The sequence below is a fragment of the Somniosus microcephalus genome, chromosome 3 (assembly GCF_052327205.1).
Source record: "Somniosus microcephalus isolate GS21.2 chromosome 3, FLI_Smic_1.0, whole genome shotgun sequence".
Lineage (NCBI taxonomy): Eukaryota > Metazoa > Chordata > Chondrichthyes > Squaliformes > Somniosidae > Somniosus > Somniosus microcephalus.
This window is the reverse complement of record NC_140989.1, coordinates 99,088,820-99,108,226: the sequence shown is the minus strand read 5'-3', so window position 1 is coordinate 99,108,226 and position 19,407 is coordinate 99,088,820.

Here is a 19,407-nt window from a genome sequence, read left to right as displayed (position 1 = left end):
GTTCCTGGCTGGGGTGGAGATCGCCTTTACAGAAGGTAAGTACTGTAGAAAATATAGGGACAGAGTGATCTCCTGGAAGAATTTCGATCGCCTAGATGGGTCGGGAGAGGAATTTCCCAGATTTTTTTCTCCCAAATTGGCCATTGGGTCTTTATCTGGTTTTTCGCCTCTCCCGGGAGATCACATGGGTTCGGGTGGATGCAGAGTGATAGAAGATTTGAGGTTAGGATCAGATCAGCCATGATCTTATTCAATGGTGGAGCAGGCTCGAGGGGCCGATTGGCCTACTCCTGCTCCTATTTCTTATGTTCTTATGTTCCCCTCTTCCCCCCCCCCCGTCGCTCCCTCCCCTCTTCCCCCCCCCGTCGCTCCCTCCCCTCTTCCCCCCCCCGTCGCTCCCTCCCCTCTTCCCCCCCCCCCCCCAGTCGCTCCCTCCCCCTCTTCCCCCCCCCCGTCGCTCCACTCCCCCTCTTCCCCCCCCCAGTCGCTCCCTCCCCTCTTCCCCCCCCCGTCGCTCCCTCCCCTCTTCCCCCCCCCCAGTCGCTCCCTCCCCTCTTCCCCCCCCCAGTCGCTCCCTCCCCTCTTCCACCCCCCCAGTCGCTCCCTCCCCCTCTTCCCCCCCCCCATCGCTCCCTCCCCTCTTCCCCCCCCAGTCGCTCCCTCCCCTCTTCCCCCCCCCAGTCGCTTCCCTCCCCTCTTCCCCCCCCCAGTCCGCTCCCTCCCCTCTTCCGCCCCCCCAGTCGCTCCCTCCCCTCTTCCCCCCCCGTCGCTCCCTCCCTCTTCCCCCCCCAGTCGCTCCCTCCCCTCTTCCCCCCCAGTCGCTCCCTCCCCTCTTCCCCCCCCAGTCGCTCCCTCCCCTCTTCCCCCCCAGTCGCTCCCTCCCCTCTTCCCCCCCCAGTCGCTCCCTCCCCTCTTCCCCCCCCCCCCAGTCGCTCCCTCCCCTCTTCCCCCCCCAGTCGCTCCCTCCCCTCTTCCCCCCGTCGCTCCCTCCCCTCTTCCCCCCCCAGTCGCTCCCTCCCCTCTTCCCCCCTCAGTCGCTCCCTCCCCTCTTCCCCCCCCAGTCGCTTCCTCCCCTCTCCCCCCCCGTCGCTCCCTCCCCTCTTCCCCCCCCCCAGTCGCTCCCTCCCCTCTTCCCCCCCCCTCAGTCGCTCCCTCCCCTCTTCCCCCCCAGTCGCTCCCTCCCCTCTTCCCCCCCAGTCGCTCCCTCCCCTCTTTCCCCCCCCAGTCGCTCCCTCCACTCTTCCCCCCCCCCAGTCGCTCCCTCCCCTCTTCCCCCCCCAGTCGCTCCCTCCCCTCTTCCCCCCCCCGTCGCTCCCTCCCCTCTTCCCCCCCCCAGTCGCTCCCTCCCCTCTTCCCACCCCCAGTCGCTCCCTCCCCTCTTCCCACCCCCAGTCGCTCCCTCCCCTCTTCCCCCAGTCGCTCCCTCCCCTCTTCCCCCAGTCGCTCCCTCCCCTCTTCCCCCCCCCAGTCGCTCCCTCCCCTCTTCCCCCCCAGTCGCTCCCTCCCCTCTTCCCCCCCCAGTCGCTCCCTCCCCTCTTCCCACCCCCAGTCGCTCCCTCCCCTCTTCCCACCCCCAGTCGCTCCCTCCCCTCTTCCCCCAGTCGCTCCCTCCCCTCTTCCCCCAGTCGCTCCCTCCCCTCTTCCCCCCAGTCGCTCCCTCCCCTCTTCCCCCCCCAGTCGCTCCCTCCCCTCTTCCCCCCCCAGTCGCTCCCTCCCCTCTTCCCCCCCCCCAGTCGCTCCCTCCCCTCTTCCCCCCCCAGTCGCTCCCTCCCCTCTTCCCCCCCCCAGTCGCTCCCTCCCCTCTTCCCCCCCCAGTCGCTCCCCTCCCCTCTTCCCCCCCCCCAGTCGCTCCCTCCCCTCTTCCCCCCCCCAGTCGCTCCCTCCCCTCTTCCCCCCCCAGTCGCTCCCTCCCCTCTTCCCCCCCCCCAGTTGCTCCCTCCCCTCTTCCCCCCCCAGTCGCTCCCTCCCCTCTTCCCCCCCCCCAGTCGCTCCCTCCCCTCTTCCCCCCCCCCAGTTGCTCCCTCCCCTCTTCCCCCCCAGTCGCTCCCTCCCCTCTTCCCCCCAGTCGCTCCCTCCCCTCTTCCCCCCAGTCGCTCCCTCCCCTCTGCCCCCCCAGTCGCTCCCTCCCCTCTTCCCCCCTCTTCCCCCCCCCCCGTCGCTCCCTCCCCTCTTCCCCCCCCGTCGCTCCCTCCCCTCTTCCCCCCCCAGTCGCTCCCTCCCCTCTTCCCCCCCCCAGTCGCTCCCTCCCCCTCTTCCCCCCCCGTCGCTCCCTCCCCTCTTCCCCCCCCCGTCGCTCCCTCCCCTCTTCCCCCCCCCCGCAGTCGCTCCCTCCCCTCTTCCCCCCCCCGCAGTCGCTCCCTCCCCTCTTCCCCCCCAGTCGCTCCCTCCCCTCTTCCCCCCCCCCCCGTCGCTCCCTCCCCTCTTCCCCCCCCCGTCGCTCCCTCCCCTCTTCCCCCCCCAGTCGCTCCCTCCCCTCTTCCCCCCCCAGTCGCTCCCTCCCCCTCTTCCCCCAGTCGCTCCCTCCCCCTCTTCCCCCCCCGTCGCTCCCTCCCCTCTTCCCCCCCCGTCGCTCCCTCCCCTCTTCCCCCCCCCCAGTCGCTCCCCTCCCCTCTTCCCCCCCCAGTCGCTCCCTCCCCTCTTCCCCCCCCAGTCGCTCCCTCCCCCTCTTCCCCCCCCAGTCGCTCCCTCCCCTCTTCCCCCCAGTCGCTCCCTCCCCTCTTCCCCCCAGTCGCTCCCTCCCCTCTGCCCCCAGTCGCTCCCCTCCCCTCTTCCCCCCCTCTTCCCCCCCCCCGTCGCTCCCTCCCCTCTTCCCCCCCCCGTCGCTCCCTCCCCTCTTCCCCCCCCCCCAGTCGCTCCCTCCCCCTCTTCCCCCCCCGTCGCTCCCTCCCCTCTTCCCCCCCCTGTCGCTCCCTCCCCTCTTCCCCCCCCGTCGCTCCCTCCCCTCTTCCCCCCCGTCGCTCCCTCCCCTCTTCCCCCCCCCCCGTCGCTCCCTCCCCTCTTCCCCCCCCCAGTCGCTCCCTCCCCTCTTCCCCCCCCAGTCGCTCCCTCCCCTCTTCCCCCCCCCCCGTCGCTCCCTCCCCTCTTCCCCCCCCCCCGTCGCTCCCTCCCCTCTTCCCCCCCCCCCGTCGCTCCCTCCCCTCTTCCCCCCCAGTCGCTCCCTCCCTCTTCCCCCCCAGTCGCTCCCCTCCCCTTCCCCTCTTCCCCCCCCCCGTCGCTCCCTCCCCTCTTCCCCCCCCGTCGCTCCCTCCCCCTCTTCCCCCCCAGTCGCTCCCTCCCCTCTTCCCCCCCCAGTCGCTCCCTCCCCTCTTCCCCCAGTCGCTCCCTCCCCTCTTCCCCCCCCCCAGTCGCTCCCTCCCCTCTTCCCCCCCACAGTCGCTCCCTCCCCTCTTCCCCCCCCCCAGTCGCTCCCTCCCCTCTTCCCCCCCCAGTCGCTTCCTCCCCTCTTCCCCCCCCCAGTCGCTCCCTCCCCTCTTCCCCCCCCAGTCGCTCCCTCCCCTTCCCCTCTTCCCCCCCCCCCCCGTCGCTCCCTCCCCTCTTCCCCCCCCCGTCGCTCCCTCCCCTCTTCCCCCCAGTCGCTCCCTCCCCTCTTCCCCCCCAGTCGCTCCCTCCCCCTCTTCCCCCAGTCGCTCCCTCCCCTCTTCCCCCCCCAGTCGCTCCCTCCCCTCTTCCCCCCACAGTCGCTCCCTCCCCTCTTCCCCCCCCCCGTCGCTCCCTCCCCTCTTCCCCCCCCAGTCGCTCCCTCCCCTCTTCCCCCCCCCAGTCGCTCCCTCCCCCTCTTCCCCCCCCCAGTCGCTCCCTCCCCTCTTCCCCCCCCCAGTCGCTCCCTCCCCTCTTCCCCCCCCCCGTCACTCCCCTCCCCTCTTCCCCCCCCCCCGTCGCTCCCTCCCCTCTTCCCCCCCCCAGTCGCTCCCTCCCCTCTTCCCCCCCCCCAGTCGCTCCCTCCCCTCTTCCCCCCCCCCCAGTCGCTCCCTCCCCTCTTCCCCCCCCAGTCGCTCCCTCCCCTCTTCCCCCCCCCTCTTCCCCCCCCAGTCGCTCCCTCCCCTCTTCCCCCCCCAGTCGCTCCCTCCCCTCTTCCCCCCCCCAGTCGCTCCCTCCCCTCTTCCCCCCAGTCGCTCCCTCCCCTCTTCCCCCCAGTCGCTCCCTCCCCTCTTCCCCCCCAGTCGCTCCCTCCCCTCTGCCCCCCAGTCGCTCCCTCCCCTCTTCCCCCCCCCCGTCGCTCCCTCCCCTCTTCCCCCCCCCCCGTCGCTCCCTCCCCTCTTCCCCCCCCCAGTCGCTCCCTCCCCTCTTCCCCCCCCCAGTCGCTCCCTCCCCTCTTCCCCCCCCCCAGTCGCTCCCTCCCCCTCTCTTCCCCCCCGTCGCTCCCTCCCCTCTTCCCCCCCCGTCGCTCCCTCCCCTCTTCCCCCCCCCCGTCGCTCCCTCCCCTGTTCCCCCCGTCGGTCCCTCCCCTCTTCCCCCCCCCCCCCCCGTCGCTCCCTCCCCTCTTCCCCCCCCAGTCGCTCCCTCCCCTCTTCCCCCCCCCAGTCGCTCCCTCCCCTCTTCCCCCCCCCCGTCGCTCCCTCCCCTCTTCCCCCCCCCCGTCGCTCCCTCCCTCTTCCCCCCCCAGTCGCTCCCTCCCCTCTTCCCCCCCCAGTCGCTCCCTCCCCTCTTCCCCCCCCAGTCGCTCCCTCCCCTTCCCCTCTTCCCCCCCCCGTCGCTCCCTCCCCTCTTCCCCCCCCCCAATCGCTCCCTCCCCTCTTCCCCCCAGTCGCTCCCTCCCCTCTTCCCCCCAGTCGCTCCCTCCCCTCTTCCCCAGTCGCTCCCTCCCCTCTTCCCCCCCCCCAGTCGCTCCCTCCCCTCTTCCCCCCAGTCGCTCCCTCCCCTCTTCCCCCCCCCCAGTCGCTCCCTCCCTCTTCCCCCCCCAGTCGCTCCCTCCCCTCTTCCCCCCCCAGTCGCTCCCTCCCCTCTTCCCCCCCCAGTCGCTCCCTCCCCTCTTCCCCCCAGTCGCTCCCTCCCCTCTGCCCCCCAGTCGCTCCCACCCCTCTTCCCCCCCTCTTCCCCCCCCCCGTCGCTCCCCTCCCCTCTTCCCCCGCCAGTCGCTCCCCCGTCTTCCCCCCCAGTCGCTCCCTCCCCTCTTCCCCCCCCCCAGTCGCTCCCTCCCCTCTTCCCCCCCCCCAGTCGCTCCCCTCCCCTCTTCCCCCGCCAGTCGCTCCCCCCCTCTTCCCCCCCAGTCGCTCCCTCCCCTCTTCCCCCCGTCGCTCCCTCCCCTCTTCCCCCCAGTCGCTCCCTCTTCCCCCCCCGTCGCTCCCTCTTTCCACCCCCCAGTCGCTCCCTCTTTCCACCCCCCCCCCCAGTCGCTCCCTCTTTCCACCCCCCCCGTCGCTCCCTCTTTCCACCCCCCCGTCGCTCTCTTTCCACCCCCCCCCCCCAGTCGCTCCCTCTTCCCACCCCCCCCAGTCGCTCCCACTTCCCCCCCCCAGTCGCTCCCACTTCCCACCCCCCCCCGCAGTCGCTCCCACTTCCCACCCCCCCCCCCAGTCGCTCCCTTTTCCCACCCCCCCCAGTCGCTCCCACTTCCCACCCCCAGTCGCTCCCTCTTCCAACAAGAACATGCCCTCAAAAAAGCCTCAGCACCGCCGGGCACTCCAGCTAGTCTTCTATGTTTGACTCTGTCCGATCGTATTATTATTTTCTAAGTGCCCTGTTACCACATCCTTAATAGATTGTAGCAATTCCCCTAAATAACTAGGGGTACCATAGTCAGTTTCTTAGTAAATTTAAATAAATTATATTGAAAAGTTTTTAAAATAGGCCTAGTAGTGTACTTGGGCCTACAAGAAACAGCTTAATTTGAAGAGCCTTCTAGCAGGCCCGCAAACGAGCGCAATTAGCGGAAACTCCCAATGGTGATTAATTGGACCCGGTTATCGCCAGTTTGGTGGGTGGGGCCAGCTTCCAGCGCGATGTTTTATAAACTAATAACACAAAAGATCGCGGAAACTAGATTTGCGCTCGAAATTTCGCGCCATTGACGCCGAATTTATGCGAATTACGCCGAAAAAAAAATCAGCCCAACTGAAAGGAAATTCTTCCCCACTTGTGGGCTGCCACTTTGCCGGACATCTTTCGCAGTTACTCTGCGACTTCCTCACTTCATCACGCGCCACGCATTCCGGACCCTTCTCTCCGTGGTTCTCGCGGGGGGGCTCGCGGACCCTCGGCTCTCGCGGTGTTTGACAGTTCGCCGTCTCTTGCTCGCGCTGCTCCAGTCAGTTCCCGCGCTGTGTCTCCTGCCCGCGCGGCTCTCGCGGTGTTTGGATTTGGCGCCAGGCTGGGAATGGTGCCGCGTGCCGCGGGTATGGATGGGGCGGGGCCGCCGCGCGTTCCGGGCGAGTGGTGCCGGGCGGCACCGGCACCGGCACCATGCTGGAGGATTACTACTCGGACTTTTTCCCGGCTTCTCCTGCCAGCCTGGGGGCCCAGGGGCTGCGGGAATCGTTCAGGCCCTCGGCAAACACAGCGCCGGTCTGGGGGGTGCAACAGAGCCAGAGTTCGGTGGCGGAGGAGGAGGCGCTCCTTTGCCGGGAGACGTTGCTAACGGTGGCCGGCCGCCCCGGGCTGGCGAGGGAGAGCTGGGCCGGCCGGCTGCCCCGGGCCGGAGCCGGCGGCCACAAGCCCAGCCCGTCTTGTCAGGAGGAGACCCAAGCGCCGGCTTCAAACGGCAACGTCCAGCCAGCCAGGAACGGCGCGCCCCGGCCAAGGTGCCCCGCCCGGCAGCGCCCACCGCCAGCAGGAGCGCGTCCCCGGACAGCGGCCGGCCGCGGAGCCCCGAGCTCCTGGTGCCGGACTCGGATTACATGGAGGAGTCCAAATGGCGGCATTGCCGGCGGATACCGCAAGCCAGCGGCCCGTCGCCTCCACACGGGCAGCCTGCGGGAGGCGAAGAGCCCGGCGGCCGGGCGTCGCGAACACCCCGGGGGGATTCCCGAGCCGGTCTGGGACCTGCCGCTGGAGGGGAAGCAGCGGCTCTGAGGCTCCAGGCCGACTTGTGGGGCGCTGCCGGCCCAGCGCGCCCGGGGTTGTGGCCGGAGGATGAAGAGGCGATTGGAGGCTGCGGAAGATCCGCCTCCCCACGCTCGCTGGCTGACCTGGAAGACCAAGTGCTGACAGACTGCTGGCTTCCAGAGGAGTAAAGGCACCTGGAGCTGCAGCCCGCCACTCTCAGACATGAGCTACACCGCGTCCAATGTATTTATTACCCAATGTGTGTGGCTGACAGTGCTTCAACTACCACGCTATATCTACCATCTAGCAGCACGGTGGCATAGTGGTTAGCACTGTTGCCTCACAGCGCCAGGGACCCGGGTTCGAATGCGGCCTCGGGCGACTGTCTGTGTGGAGTTTGCACATTCTCCCCGTGTTTGCGTGGGTTTCCTCCGGGTGCTCCGGTTTCCTCCCACAGTCCAAAGATGTGCGGGTTAGGTTGATTGTGATTGATTTTTTCTGTGATTACCAGAGGAGCTACGAAAAGTCGCATTCCTTCAAGTTATAGCTGTTATTGAAACTTTACACACACATCTGGTCGTCCAGCCCGATTACCTGCCTCTCTTCCGTGGCCATGTTCGCGCCCGGGTGGCCCTGGAGATGGAGCACGCGGTGTCCACCGGCACGCTTGAGTACTTCCGTGACCGGTGGGCGCCACGGGGACTGGAGTGCGTCGTCAACCCGGAAAACCAAATTTTAATTTGATTTGTTAAGTTTTAGTTGAACTTTTGTTAATTTACAGTCAAATTTGTTTTTGGTCCAAACTAAAAGAGTACACACACACCTGGTCGTCCAGCCCGATTGCCTGCCTGTCTTCCGCGGCCATGTTCGCGCCCGGGTGGCCCTGGAGATGGAGCACGCAGTTTCCACCGGCACGCTTGAGTACTTCCGCGACCGGTGTGCGCCGCGGGGACTGTAGTGCGTCATCAACCCGGATAATCAAATTTTAATTTAATTTGTTTGTTTCATTTGAAGTTTGTTTAATTTACAGTCAAATTTGTTTAAAGTACCCAACAAAAGAGTACACACACATCTGACTTCATCTGGAGCGTAGGATTGTTACAAAACCCAATTGGTATTGGTATCAACCCAAGTTATTGACAGTATCGGTATGATCAACAGTGTGTAGATGTTTGGATCTGATGAGTCCTGCTAAAATGACTAGTTGGAATTCAGATTAACTTTTGCATCTGTATAGAAAAATAATCCAACTTCAAGTGGTCTGTAATCCCCATAGAGAGACAGAGCTACATCTATGAACCAATTTCGATGTAATAATAATTGATTTAACCGGCATTTCATTCAGCCAGCCAGTTCTGACAGGGCACCATACTGTACATTTGTACACTTATTAGATCCAACCATTCAGTCTCTGTTTTAGAGAAAACCGTTGTATTTGTTGCAATAGCGCAAGCACCACTGTAATATGAAATCGGTATCCTTCTACCTACTTCATTTATGTTTTGCTTTACTTTTAAGCACAGTATACAATATTCTACTTTAACCAGCACTTTCAATGTTGCATTTCAATTTTTGTAACAGTATTTTATTAATATATAAAATCAGTTTATTCATGTTATTTTTGGTTGTTAATTTATTCCATGTGCAGATAGTTAATATTTTGAAATGCGCAAATGATTTATATTTTAGTGAAATATTTGAATGTGACTTGACATTAACCTACTTCCTGTTAGTAAGGTGTGTAAAGTTGTAATCTATACTGTACCTGATAACTAATACATTTTAAAACATATATATTGCTATGATTTATTGAGATGAAATGACACATTAGCTCAAGAGCGAAAGATGCAAGGTCAATAACTTATCAAGAAGGCTTGATGATATTGCCTAGTTTAGTTTCAAACAACCAGCTGCTCAACTTGGTAATCACATGAACCATACTAAATCAAATGGGTGGTAAAGATGACTTATTGCAGTCAGTAATTTGACCATTCTACAGTGCACCTAACCACCCAAGTGATGGAATGTTGAAATCCTGTTTGAGGGGCATGGAGAACATCTGCATCTTGTTCTTGGACACAGTTTAAAGCCATTAATGCCACTGGCCTTGATGAGGGTGACATACTTTGTTCCTGAGTCCATCTTCTACAGCTTCAAAGAGATTATTCCAGGTGTCAGTCTTCTACAGATTAAGACTGGCGCAAGATCACAGATGTTACTATGACTTAAGGCCAATGCCCATGTTTCTGCTAGGAATACAAGCCATTGTTTCTGCAATTCATTATTCTGCATCAATCTACAACACATGTATGGAACACTGGTGCAAAGTGTGATGTACTATATCTTCACCTTTTAGAACTATCACCAAATAATATTGTTCATTTTAACTTTGTTCTTGTGTAGAGCAGTTCAAGTTCAGTTATGCATTACTTGCTGAACTAGAGTTGCTGGCATTTCCCTATTTGTATTTGTGCACAAATTGAGAACATAAATGTTGGAATGCAAAAATATGAATTCCACTACACCTCATGGCATTTCAGAAGACAAATACTTTCAGCCAAGCCAGCTATTTTTTGTAACATACTGAACTATTGAATAGGTTCATGTATAAATAGAGTTTGTTATAGATACTGAAATCAGTACAAACCAGTAATCTGAAACCAGTTCACAAATGGTTACATGGGCAAACCTGCCAGATGAGATCCTGCAAAAACTTTCTTGCATATCCTCTCAACACCTCAAAGATGATCAAAATGAGTTTGAGACCGCAGTGACCATGAAACACATCACCTAATACCTCACCTTTTGTACAGTGCAAGGCCAATATCTTCCTCGTTGGCCACCCATTCTTCCCCCTCCATAAACTGCAATTTGCCTAAAATGTAGCTACCCATATCCTGTCTTACACAAGGTCCCATTTGTCCACCATCCCCATCCTCACTGAGGTACATTTGCTCCCTGTTCCACTTGCATTGAATTTGAAATCTTCATTCTCATCTTCAAAGGCCTCCTTGGCCTTGCCCCAGTCTAACCCCTGCAACCTCTTCCATCTTTATATCTCCACTCACATCCTGAGGTCTTTTGAATTTGACCTTTTGTGCACCTCACCCTCCCTTCTGTCCACCAAAGAAGGCAGAGCCTTCAGCTAACTCAGTCCAGCTCTCTGGAACTCTTCCCAAACCTCTTGTCTCTCTATTTTTCCTTCCACTATTAAAAACCACCTCAAAATGCCTTTTGACCATGTTTTTACTCCCCTCTCTTAATTTCCTCATCAAGGCTCAGTGTCCATTTTAATTTATTTTTTCTTACCCCCCTGTTGGGGTAAAAGAGAAGTCTTCCCTCCTCTCAAGTGGACCCTTGAGATAAGGGGTCAACACTTGCCCTATAGCAACCAGGAATTCACCAGACAGACACCTTGGATAAGTTTCACGGTCTTTATTCAAGCATATGCAAGGAGAAAATCTCAGTCTCATCCCAGAGAAAGGATTCTTCCACCGAGTATCAAATATGTACGGCAATTATACCCTAACTTGAGGCGTGCACCCCCTACGCTCATTGATTGGTCTACAGAATCATGCTTCGAGAATCTGTATGATCTGTCTTATCTTAAGCAAGGACGAAAGACCAGCTTATTAGCCTTACAGTTCCTGTTTTGTCTAGGTCCTACATTCCTAAGCAAGAATAGGAGACAAACTTAGCCTTCTAGTTTCCACTAATTGTGATTCTAAGAAGTTATAGTTTCTTCTAACTTTTAATTCTAAGAAGTCATTTTTGTCCCCTTACAATCCCCCCTTATGGCCCTTGGCTATATGCCTAAGCAAGGCCATTTCCCTATTACTTTCTCATGGGTGAGCCCCAGGTTTGTCCCTCCGTTTGGGTAGCTACTTCCCAAACTGCAGGATCCGCCTGTTGACTGTCCCCTTTCTGCCGGACTTTTAAAATTTGCCTTATCCAGTTTTTTACTTATTGCTTTCGCTATAGCTTGTCTGTTATCCCTGCTACATTTTTGACAGGATAACAACAACAAGATCACCAATATAATGCCTTGTACGACAACCAATACATGTGATATTATCCTTATCCAGGGGTGTATTTGCACATTGAGTCCAGCATTCCAAAACTTAGTATACCAAGGCCAACTAGCTAACATTTCTTCAGTGTCCTTTTGTAGCTTATCTATTTCTTCCATCAAAATAACATACTTTTGACTCTGCTTCTGAATGTCATGCTCCAGTTGGGTCTGTTCTTCATTCAGTTCAGGTATCGCTTTTCCTTGTGGCCTTATTGCCTTTGTATACCCTTCTCGGATAGTGTCCGTCACTGTCCCATTAATTGTTTCTTCTTTTAGTTCAGGATATATGATATACCCGTTTATATGTGTCTCTTGTGGGGTAAAGCAAAAGTCAGTATCCATGATGGCACAGGAGGTGGTCCCTCCCTTATTTGTAACTGTCATATTGGGTGCCTTGGTGCTCACACACCATTCTTCATTCCCTCGCGGGGTGGTGGTTGTTTCGGAATCCCGTGTCATTGGCGTGATACTCAATGTGCACCCTTCCATTCGGCCATAACCACAGACATCCTTGGTGGATCTCGGCATAAAACAACTTGGTTATTTCTATAACAATCATCTATGTTAATACCCCTTGTACTGTTCTCTTTAATCACGTCTGGACAAGTCATGGCATCGCAAGCGAGTTTGATTCCTCATCTCCCCTGTATTGTTTGGTATAAGGGATCTCCTTTTGTTACATCATACTACGGTATTGATAGTACAAATCCTATTTAAATGTTCGGTTATGCATCTAGCTTTTGGTATCCAAGCATGACTATTCCTCCGTATCTCACACGTATGAGTCATGTTTTTATCTCCGGTCCAATTGGTAAATACATCATTCGGTATCCAATCCGACACTTCTCCATTTTGGAGTTGCTCTAGGTTATGTTGTACTTCACTGAGTATCCATGCTCCATACCCTGCGCAAACTATTTCCAACTGAAGTTGCTGGCTCACGTCTTCCCCTGCTTTGTTTATCAAATTTATAGTTCTGGCATGGTCCCGCAACGTGTGGGCCACTTGTAGTAATTCTCCCTCTGTACCATCACCTAGCTGTGCCTGCAGTCTTTGATTATCCCCTTCCCTACCCAACAATTCTTGTAAGATTCAGATTAGGGCATCAACCCGATCGTCTCTGGTATGCAGGCCTATAGTGTTCATCGTCGCAACCCCTGCCGCGTATCCCACGCCTGCCATTTCTAGTATCCCTCTTTTCTCTCTGTCCCCTTTTCTACCCGTCTTCCTTTTCACATTAAATGTCATGGTTCTTGATTCAGGGCCTTCCAAGAGTTCGTAGGTCAAGTTATTGTACAGGCTTATTGTTTCCTTTCCACAAAAGCTGGGAATAGTTATATTCGTTAGGTTTAGGAACACCATAATTATTCATTGGCGTGCCCCAAAGTGTATTTTATCCTTGTTTTTTTTACCAATCCCCCTTTTGATCCTGATCACAGCTAACGTCGCTGGAGTTTCTGTAATACAGGCCTTGTTGGTTCTTTTGGCCAGCCTGCACAGCTTCTCCCGTGGCTCCCCCTATAAGGGATAAGATCCTGTAAAACATAATATTTCCTGGTCGTCACTGGTTAGTTAGGGTCCATGCCTTTTCAACTGGGTCCAGTGTTTCCATTTGCCGGCGCCCCTTGTATCTACGCATGCGCTCGTGTCACTTACCATTATTACCTGATGGGGGCCGATCCATTTCGGCAAGAACCTGGGTTTCTCTTTACCATTACCTGACTGCCTACCTGGGGTATTTGCACTTTCTGTTCCTTGATGTCATTTTCTAAGTCTTTAATTACTTGCTGATCACTAGCCTGAGCTTTCAGGTCATGTAATTGCTTACAGAGTTCCATCACAAACCTCCGTATTCTATCTTTATATGGCCCTATGTCCTCACTTCCTGTGACCAGTACCTTGGGCAGTTTCATTGCTCTTCCTGTCATTAACTCAAAGGGCGTCAGTCCTCTAGTCCGGCTAGGGGTTGCCCTTAATTTCATCAGGACTCGGGGTAACATGTCCACCCATTCCTGTCCCGCGGGGTGGCTTCTTCCTGTACCTTAAGCATGTTCACCTCCTCGAGCCCAATTGCACAAGCACCGACTTGGGCTTCATTGGTCAGATTCCCTTTCTCAGCTGCCCGCTTGGCTGCCTTGTCTGCCAATGCATTGCCCTGTTGGTGTCGGTCAGTAACCTTCCTGTGTGCTTTAATTTTTATTATTGTGGTAGGAGGGAGGCTCCCACTAATTCCTTATTTATATTCTCATGTGTTATGGGTCCTCCTCCTGATGTCATATATCCTCGCCTACTCCAGGCTACCATGTAATCCTGCACCACCCCAAAGGCATATCGACTATCCGTAATCCACCCTGCGAGATTGTTACCGTTGTCTTTAACTATTGTTACTGTGCCATTGGGGGGTTATGAGCATTGCCTCCCATGTGGCTCTACGCATATCTGATACAGTTCTTGGCCTTCCTGTGATAAGCAACTCTACTAGGGTATGCTGGATAATTTGTCCTGACATCACTATTAGTTCACTAACTCTGATGGCCCATGCAGTGCAGTCGAGGGCAGCAACGTATCTGGACAATCCTGCAGCTACAGGCTGCTGCTTAGTGGAGTAGTACGCTACCGGCCTTTGTCTATCCCCATGCACCTGGGTTACTACCGCATTGTAATGATCCTTACTGTGGTAGTTATAGATGTGGAATGGCCTATTCTGATCTGGTAATCCTAGGGCAGGAGCACTTACGAGGGCTTGTTTTAACTTTATAAATGCTGTTTCTTGGTCGGGGCCCCAGTCCACCAGCTGCTGGGATGGTTTCCCCCCTTTGATCAAATCCTGTATAGGCTGGGCCATTTCTGCATATTCTGAGATAAAGTTCCGACAATAATTAAATAGCCCTAGTACCTGCCTGACCCCTTTCACAGTTCCTGGCCTCGGCATCATTCTAATAGCCTCCTTTCTGTATCCTAGGTAAGTCACTTCATCCTTCCCTACCTGTACCTTTCTAGGGTTTACCTTTAGTCCCACATTCTGTAGGGCTCCCAGTACCGTTGTCAATTAAATATTGTAGAGGGACCTGCGACTATCAGATGTTCTTGTGGAGTGGAGTTATCTTATTCAATTCGGTCTACACAAACTTACACCAACCAGAATTTCACCGTGGCCACAATGAAAGTCTGGTTTTAATAGGTTAATTAAGCTCATAACTCCAATTTAATCCAGATCAATTTTTTTAAACTAACCAGTATCACTTGGAAAAGAAAGAAAGAAGCCACATTAACAAAGAAACAATCACCCATGCCTTGTAAACATTCAAATTCATTTTCTTCCAGGTACATTGGCAACTGTAACTTCAAGGCTGAAGCTTATCTTTTGTAAAACAATTAACAAACTTAAAACAACACAGACTGGTCCATCATTCAAGACAAGTCTTCAAAGGGTTAAACAGCTTTTAGCTCTCTGTACAAAAGAGTGGGTGGAGCTAAAACAAACACAACAGACACTTTCAAAGACAGAAAACTTCCACACTTTTAACACACACTTTCACACAAATTGAGATTCCAGCATTCCTTTTAAGATTCCTTTCACTCAGCAAATCCTGTATTTTACTTGTTTTGGACAGAAACTGATAGCTTCTGTGTCGATAAAACTCTAACTTTTTTTTCTTATTCCCTTTCTTAAATTACTGGTACTCGGGTACAATTTTGGCACCCGTTTTTGGTCCAAATTCGAGTATGTCTATTCAACTCATAATATACACGAGCCACTAAAATTATGAGCTTTTCTTCCTTTAATTTTGTATCCTTAGCCCACCATTCTCTTTGTTTTACCGGTGGGTCGTTCGGTTGCCAATCGTTTTTCTTCATTGTATCTATTAGTTTCACATTCTTTTCCGCTAGTATTTTTACTAAGGACCCCTCCGGTCCCCAGTCATACCCGTTGGCCATTCTTTAAGATTGCTGGGGTTGTTACGTCGCCCCTAGGTTATTCTTGTATTCCTTCTTGTCTGCCCCGGCCATATATGACCAATACCGGATTGCTGGTATTGCCTCGTTGGCCGTGCTTCAGGACCTACTCATTACCCATATCGTGCTTATTCCTCGGTTCCCGTCAGTTCGTGGTTTGCTATACTTAGTTCTTTTATACAGATTACCTCCCTTCCCATCCACAATGTATCAGCTCTAACTTGTAGGTGGTATTTAAAAGATACCCCAACAGCTGCCACATTGTTCGGGTCGGAGAGTCTGTATCCTGCCGACTACACCAATTGTTGGGGTAAAAGGGAAGTCTTCCCTCCTCTCAAGCAGTCCCCCTGAAATAAGGGATCGACACTTGCCCTATAGCAACCACGAATTCACCAGACGGACACCTTGGATAAGTTTCACAATCTTTATTCAAGCATATGCAAGGGGAAAATCTCAGTCTCATCCCAGAGAAAGGATTCTTCCACCGAGTATCAAATATGTACGGCAATTATACCCTAACTTGGGGCATGCACCCCCCCTTCTATGCTCATTGATTCATCTACAGAATCATGCTTTGAGAATCTGTATGTCCTGTCTTATCTTAAGCAAGGACAAAAGACCAGCTTATTAGCTTTACAGTTTCTGTTTTGTCTAGGTCCTACATTTCTAAGCAAGGATAGGAGACAAACTTATCAGCCTTCTAGTTTCCACTAATTGTGATTCTAAGAAGTTATAGTTTCTTCTAACTTTTAATTCTAAGAAGTCATTTTTGTCCCCTAACATCCCCCTTCTGCTTTGGGATATTTTCTACATTAAAGGTTCCATATTAATGCACATTATCTTCAGTGAATATGCTGAGCAGCTCCATTTCTGTGGAAGTAGTGACAAAGCTTTGTTCCCTGCTGCAAACTGATTTACAGAGACCAATAACAAGTGCAATACTCTTTCCATAGCCATGAAAGTCATTCCGGCATTAAGTTTTTATGCAACATGGTCCTTCCAGATGTCTGCTGGATAAGCCATTCTGCAGTTCATAACTTTATAAAGCAAATGATTGATGCAATATTTGCCAGGGAAAATACCTTTATCACTTTCCCAGTGGAAAGAAGATGCCAAATGGAGACAACAAAGATTTTTTGCCACATGGTAGGCATCTCAAGAGTCCAGGGCATCATAGATTAAATTGACGTGGCCATCAAGGCTCCATGCATTAACTCAAATGCTTACACAAACAGGAAGGAGCACCACTGTATTAATGTACAGGTAGATTTTGACCTTGAAATGAGATCTTGAATGATTCAGGAAGCACCTGTGACATTTTTATTATTGTGCAGTCCACAGTGCCTGCATTATATGACAATTCTGTAAGAATGAATGGATGGCTGTTGGGAGACAAAGGCTGCCTTTTGCAGCCTTGGCTTATGACCCCAATTAGAAACCTCCACACAACAGCAGACTGCAAAAAGAATGAGGCGTATACCACCAACTGAATTACAGTCAAGCACACCATAGATGCTGATACATCGATTCCATTGTTTGGACTGCTCAAGTTGGGTGGTGCTCTACAGCCTATCCAAAATTGTCATTGTCTGCTGTAAGCGGCATAATTTTGCCATCCAACAATGAATGAACATGTAGCAAGATGATGAGCCCATGGGGTTGCAGGCCTGCAGGAAGAGGATGAGCAAGTGAGGGATGGCGACATGGCAGGAGATGATGTACAGGCAGGGAGATTAGCATGGAATTATGTGAATTAGAGTTAGTTTCAGTAATAGGCACATCTTGCCACTGGTTAACTTTGTTGCTGCTACTAAAAACCAAACATGTTCCCCCAAAAATATGCCATACATTGCCTCTACTGAAGCTGAACTGCCATAAGTCAACACACTCCCAGGACTTCGTATCATTCCACAGCCTGACTCAACTAGCGCTGTCTAAAATAGATTTTAAAAAATACAATTATTTTGTGATACTTACATGAAAAATGTGCTCTAAGCCCTATGCCCTTGCTTCTCCTTGGTGACCCTGTACAGTGTGCTTGTTCTATCATGTAATCTATAGCTCAGTCCAAGTGCTCTGTGAGCTGGAGTAACAGTGGTGGCCTGCTGCTTTTGTATTTTATAAGCTTTCTGGGATAGTGGTAGCCTTAAAACTTCTGGATGCAAGGTCAAGAGATGCCCTGCAACAGCTGGAGCCACATCTAACAGTGCAATGGCTGCGAGTGCCTGCCTTCTGACAGTTCATCAATTCTTTGAGGGGCCTGGCTGGAGTGGGAGGATTTAGAAAGTCATTATATGAATGATCATACTAAATGGAGGAAACTTGTTGGGTGGTAGCATCACATCTCCTAACTCACCTTTGCCCTCAACAGATAAATGAACAAATAGGGCAAGGGTTAGCTCCTGAAACTCAGTCGTTTCAGCACATCTAGCACACTGCCTGTACTTGTTTCAGCACATCTAGCACACTGCCTGTACTTGTTTCAGCACATCTAGCACACTGCCTGTACTTGTTTCAGCACATCTAGCACATTGCCTGTACTTGTTTCAGCACATCTAGCACACTGCCTGTACTTGTTTCAGCACATCTAGCACACTGCCTGTCCTGGTTTCAGCACATCTAGCACACTGCCTGTACTGGTTTCAGCACATCTAGCACATTGCCTGTCCTGGTTTCAGCACATCTAGCACACTGCCTGTACTGGTTTCAGCACATCTAGCACACTGCCTGTACTTGTTTCAGCACATCTAGCACATTGCCTGTCCTGGTTTCAGCACATCTAGCACACTGCCTGTACTGGTTTCAGCACATCTAGCACACTGCCTGTACTGGTTTCAGCACATCTAGCACACTGCCTGTACTGGTTTCAGCACATCTAGCACACTGCCTGTACTTGTTTCAGCACATCTAGCACACTGCCTGTACTTGTTTCAGCACATCTAGCACACTGCCTGTACTTGTTTCAGCACATCTAGCACATTGCCTGTCCTGGTTTCAGCACATCCAGCACATTGCCTGTCCTGGTTTCAGCACATCTAGCACACTGCCTGTACTTGTTTCAGCACATCTAGCACATTGCCTGTCCTGGTTTCAGCACATCTAGCACACTGCTTGTCCTGGTTCTCTCCTGATGGTTGGGAACTGCCTTGAACTATAAGCAGAGCACATTTGTGAAGATGTGATCAAGTGTCTGTGCAGTACCCCTATGTTCAGATCATCTACCTCCCGGCACCAGGCTTTTTCAAATTAACTTGCATAGTATTGTTCTGTTAGTACTCTTTTGCAGGTTAGCTACAAAGGCTATACACATTGTATTATTGATTCCCACGGCAACTGTGCCATGCAGCTTCTGCTGAATGAAGGATTAAATGCTCTGTGTACCCTTTGAGGGTGCAGCAGGTAAACATTTTCATTGGGTCCACACCGTGTATGAAGGAAGAGTATATATACAAAGATGCCTATGACAAAAATGAAACCGATCTGTCTTGTTTTAGCTTTGTAGAGGTTCCAGTAATTCAGTCTACCTTGCAGAGGCTGAACGCCAACTCTGACACATCCTCCTACCTCCCCCTGGACCATGACCCCACCACCAAATATCAAGCCATCATTTACCAGACTGTCACTGAGCTCACCTCCTCTCGAGATCGTCCCTCCACGGCCTCCAACTTCATAGTCCCCCAACCCTGCGCAGCCCCTTCTACCTGCTTCCCAAGATCCACAATCAGGACTGCCCTGGTAGACCCATTGGCCCAGAAATTCAGGTCGGAGGCTTCCCGCGGGTACAAGGCTCCGACCTGCACTTACCTAGCGCACGGCCGTTGTGCTGTGGGCCCGTGTGGGATTCCGATCCTGGGCCTCCTCCAACTGCCGGCGCGCAGTGCTTGCGTATCCCAGGGGCACAGTTAGTTCAAAGTGTCCCCTGGGATCACATGGGCCATGGAGAGCCAATGGTAGCAGTGAATGCCCATTCATAAATTTGACAGGAAGAGCTGTCAAAACTATAAATACAAATCAGCCCCAAAACATAACTAAAACTTCAAATAAATTTTTTTTAAAACACATTTTTAAAATAACTATAAATTACATAAAATAACTATTTTAAACAATAATTTAAATTTTTGAAAACATTTATTACAGTTTCTAATGGGGCTAAAAATAAACTTACCTTTCTTTAAAGTATTTAAAAATAATAAACCTGTGGAAAAAATATTTTAATTTTGCTTATTTCACCACTTACCTTGTTAAAAGCAGGCCCTGCGACTGCTTTTTAAAAGTGTAACTCCTGGAGACTTACCCTCCCAGAGAAACCTGCAAAAAAAATGTAAGTTCCAGGGGCATGCACTGCCTCTCCAGCACACACGTTCGACCTGTGAACCCCTTCAAGGGAACGGAAGTTC